Genomic DNA, 9,459 nt, shown 5'->3' with positions numbered 1-9,459 from the left:
CAAGAACTAAGTGGAAGTGATGATACATACCAAATTTGGGGGAAGAATGAGACCTAACAAACTGAAAACAAAATAAAACCAGGATCTTGGAACAAGAGTCAAGACTCCTGTATATTCAGACCTGTATTTTGAACCGGAAAACTTTAACCCTAATTATCCACATTGGACAATGTCACTGCCATATGGCCACTTGAGGATTTACCCTGGTGCCAAGAAGTTAAAAGTTACTTCAGACTAGGTAAGAAAGTGACATAAACATGGCTGATTACTATGTAACCCCTGGCTTAGATACACATGCCCAAATCTGTTTTTATACCAGCTACCGACATGAGGGATTGGTCAGAACATCAGGAACTGTAGATTCTAGGAGTCATAATCACATTTTTACATGCAATATTAAAAATATTTACTTCCTGAAAGAAAACCCTTCTGTGCCCTGGTTTAAGATCTGGCTGCCAGTGTCATTAGCACGCTGGGTTTGTTCTAGTTAATACTGCCACAGACAATTTCATCACTTCAGTATCGATGGGTTTCCCTGTGCATTGATTCACCTCCTTAATACTCACTCTCTCCTGGTACCACTGACAGCATAAGTCTTTTGGTTTCTCCACAAAGGAATATCTGTTATTTCTACACAAATCATGTTGAAATGTTGCTAATGGGATCACAGAATGCCACAGCCCCTTAAAATCAAGTTGACACATTCTTATGTTATAAATCAACATACCATATAACAACCATATTCCTCTTAAGGGTTTATGAATATAAACAATATATTTTCAGAAAAAGGTGATACAGGATTGTTAACATCTTTATTTTAAAATGTTAGAAAATAGTGTATAAAATATTTCAAAATCCCTATATATTTATGAGGTAGTAAACTAATATTTCTATATAAATAGAAAATAATTTATAAAATGTACATGGTGTGTATAGAAGTCATCAAATATAGTACACTATTAAGAGTGATACAGCTTCTCATAATTCTTTAGATTTCTCTGCATAGTGGATCTCATATGAATAGAGAAGTCTGAGGATTTACTAAACCCATCACAACATTCCTTAAATTCTTAAGTCTTCCCTCCACTGTGAGTTTACATATGTTAGGTGAGCTGTGAGGAGTGAGTAAATTATTTCCCACATTCCTTATATTTATAAGTAAGTTGTCTCTCCACTGGGCATCCTAATATGGTGGGTGAGGATTGAAGAAAAGTTATCTTAAATACCTTAAATTTTATGACTTCTCTCCACTGTGAATTCTCATATGTTGATTGAGGCTAGCAGATGCAGTGAAACTTTTTCACATTCTTTACATACTTAAGGTCTCTCTCCACTGTGAAGTCTCTTATGTTGATTGAGGATTGACGATTGAGCAAAAGTTTTCTCACATTCTTTATATTCATAAGGTCTCTCTCCACCGTGAATTCTCATGTCAATTGAGGCTAGCAGATTGAGAAAAATTCTCTCACATTCCTTACATTCATAAGACTTAGCTCCATTAGAGACTCCCAAATCATCTGTGAATATTGAAGGCTCTCTAAAGATTTTTCCGCATTCTTTTTTTCTTAAATCATTTTACTGGGGGCTCATACAACTCTTATCACAATGCATACAATCCATTGTGTCAAGCACATTTGTACATTTGTTGCGATCATCATTCTCAAAACATTTGCTTTCTACTTGAGCCCTTAATATCATCAGCTCCTCATTTCCCCCCTCCCTCCCTGCCACCCCCTCTCCCTCCCCCTCATGAGCCCTTGATAATTTATAAATTATTACTATTTTGTCATATCTTACACTGTCTGTCGTCTCCCTTTACCCACTTTTCTGTTGTCCATCCCCAAGGAGGAGGTTATATGTAGATCCTTGCAATCTGTCCCCCCTTTCTACCCCACCTTCTCTCCACCCTCCTGGTATCGCCATTCTCATCACTGGTCCTGAAGGGTTCATATGTCCCGGATTCCCTGTGTTTCCAGTTCCTATCTGTACCAGTGTACATCCTCTGGTCTAGCCGGATTTGTAAAGTAGAAGTGGAATCATGATAATGGAGCGGGGAGGGGGAGGAAGCGTTAAAGAACTAGAGGAAAGTTGTATGTTTCATTGTTGCTACACTGCACCTGACTGGCTCATCTCCTCCCCACAACCCTTCTCTAAGGGGATGTCCAGTTGCATACAGATGGGCTTTGGGTCTCCAATCTGATCCACATTCTTTAGTCATAGAATCTGTTTCCTGTTAGAAATTCTACTGGTGTGTGCAAATTGATTTTCTGGATATTTCCTACCTTGGTCAGCAGTGAACTGAGTGTGAAATTGCTTGTTATGGTCTAGTGAAGAAAGATTCTTTCCTGGTGTGCTATACTGAAAATATTCCATGGACTATGAGTATCCCGGCCTTTGTAATGCAGGGAATATTGAAATTTGACTAGAGATCTCATCAGTAGTAGTTTCTTCATGTCTTTCCCAGGATGTCATTAACAAATATCTTCTAGAAGCTGTGTCATGGGAAGGAACCGCCTCTCAGGGCGGCTTAGCTAGTGAGAGCCAGCGTGGCATTACACAAGGTCCCATTGTTTGTTTGTTTCCTTTTAAATTATTTTAGCTTTAAAAATATGAAATGGAATCTGTCGAGAGCAAGTATTTCACACAAGTAAGAAGAAGAAGAAATGAACGTGCAGACTCCTTTTCAATATGGGTTTATATATATATATATGAGTATTTTTGTGGATGATGCCTAAGTTAGTAGTTTAATCTTGCCAAGGACGGTCAGCTGCACAGGGATGCTGGACTGCGGCACGTCTGAGGCCCGAAGGAGCTGACGTGTTTACTCAGAGCTCAAGGTCTTAAAGAGCTTGAGTTCCATCTAGGTGCAGTTGCGAGCGTGTATAGACAGACTTGAATGGATGCAATGGAAGCTAACTAAAGTAAGGCTTAGTTGTCCTTTATATTTAAATCCCCTGAATTGTCTTCTTGCTTCCTCTCCCGCCCCGGCCCCATTTTGCACTGTGTGTCAATGCAATCTCCGCTAGCACAAGACATCGTCGCTAATAGTCATTTCTGGTTTCCCATTGTAAATGCTGTTGAGCTTTATTCTATTTTATGTTATCTTGTCCATGACATGTAGGAAAGCAGTGTTTCTTTAAATTTATTGTGATATTCTATATCTAGTGGCCTTTATATGCAAATAAAATTGCAAGATTAAAAAAAATTTTTTTCCCTACCATTACATTACCATAGATACTAAACATACACTTTACCACCTTAATTGTCTGATAAATCACAAATTTAAAAATGAGTGTGATACAAATATAACTGTATATGGGTTAATAAAATATGGAGCAATTATATAACTGTGTATAGAGAAATATTTTCCCCAATATTCAAAATATAATTCACATATATTAAAAATATATAATGTTATGCTGTCAAAACATATTACAAATACACACACACATATAGATATACAACAAAATGTTTGTAATCTACAATTAAGGTAAATGCTGACAGTTTGAATTAATTGAATGGCATTTTTGAGCCATAAATTTGTTTAGTTAATACATATATAGGAGGATATGTACCTAAATATATATATTATGTATTATACATATTTATATATTACATCGAAATATATAGACATAAATATCCACGGATATGGATTCATTATATTCATAGTGATCCTATAAAATAGAATATAAATATTATTTTTATAAAATAGTGTCATATTTCTCATAATTTGTAGCTATGTTAGAACCACTCTCCCAACATTTAGCAACCTAATGCTTAATACCATGTCCCGCCAGGATTATATTCCTCTGTCTACATTTCCATTACAAACAAACTTCCATTTACATTCACCTACAAATAAATGAGTTGGGCATCCAAATGTTTGTGAAAATTCTATTTTTTTCATGGTCTGTATGTCTCAAAATTCCCTTTGATTGACTCAATTCTGACTCATGTCGACCCTATAGATCCATGTAAAAATGCCTCTGTAGTTTTCTGAGACTATAACTCTTTAAAAGTGTAGAAGGTGTCATTTATCTCCCATGAAATGGTAGGTGTTTTAGAACTGCTAACCTTGTGCTTAGCATGCCATACAGAACCACTGCGCCAAGTGAATTACATGTTGGCCTGCTAAGTGATGGTGCTGTTGAAAAAAATAAAGCTATTCTTCAGGAATAAGATGAGGTTATCTACTTCCATAGAGGTTAACATCCTCCAAAAGTCCTGTGCAGTATTCCAGTCTGTACTAAATTGTCACTATGATTTCAAATGGATGAAAACCCAGTTCAGTCTCTTTCCTTCTACATGTACACACACACAAACACAACACACATGTGTACTTATATAACATAATATGCCCTTCAAACTCTATTCTGCTGGAGCATTGGTAAACCTCAAGTAAATTACACTCACCTCAAAAATGGGTTTTTGTTGTTATCATGCTTTTTATGACCATGAAAATCACAGATTTTTTTGTAATATGGAGGAACTTTGATCATTTTTCAAGAATCTTACCATTTACATCATCAGTGAGTAGGTGTTCTTAATCATTGACATTTGAGAAGTAGAACAAATTATTTAAGTTGAAGTTCACAATATGGAATAAAAATGAAAAGCATTAAGCATGGACACGAGGTAGCTCTGAGACAAGAAATACATTGCCACGTTTTGTTCTCTCAATGTTTTTGCGATGTCAAAGCGCAACTGGAAAGTGATTTAAAATGATCAGAAACTGGGGAGGGAGGGGAAAAAAAAAGGACCTGATGCAAGGGGCTTAAGTGGAGAGCAAATGCCTTGATAACGATTGGGGCAGGGAATGTATGGATGTGCTTTATACAATCGATGTATGTATATGTATGGATTGTGACAAGAGTTGTATGAGTCCCTAATAAAATGTAAAAAAAGAAAAGAGGAGAAAAAAATGATTAGGGCAAAGACTGTACAGATGTGCTTTATACAATTGATGTATGTATATGTATGAACTGTGATAAGAATTGTATGAGCCCCAATAAATTGTTGAAAAAAAAAAGAAAGAAAGAAAAAAAAATTCAGCCAGACCCTGAAATGCCTACTCTTCTCTCGGGCATGGCTTTGAAGACAAGCAATTCTGAGTTTAAATATGTTCCTATTAAAAAAAATGATCAGAAACAGTAACATATATAGCTTATAATTAGAATATCAAGTTAAAAAGGTGGGCACAAGACAGATGTAACATTAAAGATGAAAAGGAGGGTTTTTTTCTTCATGAACATAGGGGCTGTTGTTATGCCTAAAAGTAACAAACATGGACAAGCATTTGTGCATAACTGTCTTCTTAGTCAAATGAAATTGTTCTAACTAATTTAACAAATGCAATTTCTTCCACAAAGTGTTGGTCAGTGCTTCCTTGACACAGTGGGCCTGAATGAATGTTCTACACCAACATGGTGCCCATGACGGCAAAATAAATCCCAATGAAAGGTTCCCTGAAATTGATTCAATGCCTTACTTTTCAAGATCTCCGCAAATAGGCAGGTGTGAATTATTTGCAAAGGAAATCACCTTTCCCACCCACCCCCTCAAATGTTTAATCAACATACTAAGGAGCACTGGTGGCAGAGGTACTACACATTGATTGTGCTGCCAACTCCATCAGCAGTTTGATACCACCATTCTGCGGCTTCGAATATCTTTTAACCATAGGTATTCTTCTTCTGGCACTACATCAGGTAATACTCCATTATGATTCATGTGTGTCAGTGGCTTATATTCCAGAAGTGGTACGCATTTTCCTTATTACAATCTGCTTAGTTTGAAGTTCCACAGGCAACAGCTCACCGTGTGTAAGCCTGCTAGTATTTGAAATACATGTAGGGTACCTTCCCGATATCGCTTCTCAGCCTTTTGGCTATGATCAAATGTAGGGTACCTTCCAGAGGAACAATATGCAAGTTTTGGCAGCGTGACAAACTGACAGAGTATCAGCAGACTGTAATACATAGAAATTTGCTATCATCGGAAACCTAGGATATAATTTTTCCAGAGAGCAAATTAACTTCATTATTTTATTCATTCAAGTATGTCTATTCATTAGCCCAGTGACTGGGGCAACAACTATGTGTATTTGGCAGATAAGGAAATAATTTGAAATAATGAAGTCAAGCCTACAATAGGTAGGTTTGTGAAGGTCTCCACCCTCACATCTCTGTAGAGTTGCTTCAGAGAAACATCCAGCAATTCCCAGCCCTGGTTCCTATGAGGCAGAGCTTAAACAGACCTGTACCCTCCAGTACTTTTCCAGTTATGACACCACTTATCTTTCCCACAGTCCTCTCCTACTCAGCTCATTAATTTTTAAAAATCATTTTACTGGGGGCTTGTCCAGCTCTCATCACAATCCATACCTATATCCATTGTGTCAAGCACATTTGTACATCTGTTGCCCTCATCATTATCAATACATTTGCTTTCTACTTGAGCCCTAGGCATCAGCTCATTTCCCCTTCCTCCCAGCTCCTCCTCCCTCACGAACCCTTTCTTATTTATAAATAATTTATAACTTATTATTTTGTCATGTCTTACACTGTTCGACGTCTCCTTCACTCACTTTTATGTTGTCTGTCCCCAAGGTAGGGGGTTATATGTAGATCCTTGTAGTCAGTTCCCCTTTCTAAGCCACCTTCCCTCCACCCTCCTCATATTGCCACTCTCAATGACTGGTCCTGAAGGGTTCATCTGTCCTGGATTCCCTGTGTTTCCAGTTCCTATCTGTACCAGTGTACATCTTCTAGTATAACCAGATTTGTAAGGTAGACTTGGGGTCATGATTGTGGGGTGGAGGAAGCATTTAAGAACTAGAGGGAAGTTGTATGTTCCATTGTTGCTACACTGCACTCTAACTGGCTCGTCTCCTCCCTGCAACCCTTCTGTAAGGGGATGTCCAGGAGCCTACAGTTGGGCATTGGGTTCCCACTCTGCACTACCCCTCATTCATAATGCTATGATTTTTTTGTTCTTTGATGCCTGATACCTGATCCCTTCTACATCTAGTGATCATACAGGCTGGTGTGCTTCTTCCATGTGGGCTTTGTTGCTTCTGACCTAGATGGCCGCTTGTTTACCTTCAAGCCTTTAAGACCCCAGACACTGTATCTTTTGATAGCCAGGCACCATCAGCTTTCTTCACCACATTTGCTAATGCACCCATTTCTCTTCAGCGATCACGTCGGAAAGATGAACATCATCAAATGCCAATTTAATAGAACAAAGTGTTCTTGCATTGAGGGAGCACTTGTCAACTCATTAATTTTTTGCAGTGACCATGTACAAATTACAGTCCATAGTCACAGGTACATGTTTCATTCAGTAACAGAATATAATGTGGTATCAGAATCAATAGGCTACACATTGGGGTTCAGATGAAAGAACCATGTAGGTAAATTTGCTCTTCTTCAGGGCAGGCCTGTTCTCTCTGTCCCTCTCAGACATTTTGCCCACTGAAGGTAGGCTAATTTCATAGTTCCATCTCTATAGGCTCCTCTAAGCTCCTTGGGGATATCTACCTCTTGATCTTGCCCACCTGCTCCCACGATCTTGGCTGAAAAGCCCTTTCTAGACCTGTCACCATTGACTCTGTCACTGTGGCCCTTCTGCCCTGGTCGTTCTCTCCATTGGTAGTGCTCTTGACCCATGAATATTACAGTTCATTGTACAGGACCAGCAGACCAGTCCCTATGAGGTATAGGTTCAAGATGTTTCATTATATGCTCTGGACCATCTAACAAAAACTAAATAACCATTAAGTAAATAAATCTTCAGGGAAAAATGTTTTAAAATAAGTCTTCAGGATGTGGAAACTCGTGAGTCCCAAATCCAAAGGCCAGGGATTATTCTGGGGGGTTGTCCTCATTAATATGTTTGCAAAGGATGATGAACCAGATCATCAGGTCAGCCCACTGCCTCACAAGGTGAAGTTGTTGAATCTGGTCAGATAATAGGTTGCAGGGCCTGAGGAGGCAAATTGAAAGGTCACACAGCAGGCTGTTGGCTCATGGTGTGGAGGAAGCTCTCAAATCAGGTAACACAAGCAGCTCCAAGTTGCAGGGATGGCAAGGAAATGGCTGATGCATTTCTGGAAGCTGGCAAATCCCCAGCCTAGGGGTTCATTCTGAACTATATAGCTAAAGGTGCTAACAATACCAGATCAACAGGTCAGAAGACAGGCCAATATCTCACTGTTTCTTCTCAACCCTGCCTGCCTGCTTCTCTCTCCCTCTCCCTTTCTCTCGCTCTTGATATGACTGCTTCTTGGGTCAACCTAGCACCTTCCCTGACTAGGGCTTCAGAGGTCGAGCCAATGGTAGCCGAACTAGGAGGGACCCATTAGTAAGCATGTGATGAAGTATGGCAGGTCCAAGAGGACCTTGTAATTACAGTTAAGGCAATACTGTCCAAAGGTGGCTGAGAAGAATTTGTCCTGCCAGGACCACTTTCAACCACAGGCATTGACAAAGTCAGCGCATGGAGGAGGAGCATTCAAAGAAGGCTCCACCAAGGAAGTCTCCTCCGTGAACCCTTTGGAATTATTGGCCTAATATCATTGTTGATAATTGCAGTTGCTCTCTGGTTCCTGATCATTTTGATCACTTCCCCTTTTAGGAAACAACTGATGTCAACTAAGGAATAGTCCCCAGAAGTTGAGGTTACTCCCTTCCTATGGCTCTGAAAGATCCATGTCCTGATTGCGTGCAAAGTGAATTGTATAATAAAACTAGAAACTGGAAGCCAGAAACCCACCTTAAGGAATTTGTTAGATCTTGAGCAGGCTGAGCTATTGCAACCAAAACACATGGAAATCCAAGAGGCTCGTTTAGAAGCTTTTGTGCAAGACCCTAAAAAAGTTTATCATCCTCTTCCCATGGTTTTTCCCCCTCCTTATATTGGTTACTGCATAGGGGATAGAATATGGTATCCCCCCCCAAGAAATAACCCAAAGAGAAATAGAGTTCCTGACCCTGATTTACCTTACATAGGGACTTATAATGAAAATGGGTTAAGAATGATTAACAAAGAAGATGTACACGTTTCTTTTAGTAGTTTAAGTTTTATGGAAAGGTTAGCAAGAGGAGGGCCCCCGTGGTGTTTGAAGTCCACTGAAGCAAAGCTACCTATTGTGAGGCAACTCATACCTTGGTACAGAAAGACTTTTGGGAGTTTAATTTATGGGAACTTAGTGGAAAAGAAAGAAGAAATGAAAGCCCTGGAGGAACAGCTTAAGAAGGAACAGAAAGAACAGCCAAAGCCTGTCAAGTAATTTTTAGTGTATGAAATGCATCAATGCTTTATTGATTTCATAGTTAGAACAATGCGCCCTAGTTGGAAAAAGTGTGCTCAGTTCTATTACCCTTGTGGTTGAGACAGTTTAGTTTCAAGATGCACTCATTTTTAACCAAGAATCATGATGTGTATCTAATCAAGAGT

The sequence above is a fragment of the Tenrec ecaudatus genome, chromosome 6 (assembly GCF_050624435.1).
Source record: "Tenrec ecaudatus isolate mTenEca1 chromosome 6, mTenEca1.hap1, whole genome shotgun sequence".
Taxonomy (NCBI): domain Eukaryota; kingdom Metazoa; phylum Chordata; class Mammalia; order Afrosoricida; family Tenrecidae; genus Tenrec; species Tenrec ecaudatus.
The sequence above is the reverse complement of the archived record's forward strand: the minus strand, read 5'-3'. Positions refer to the sequence as shown.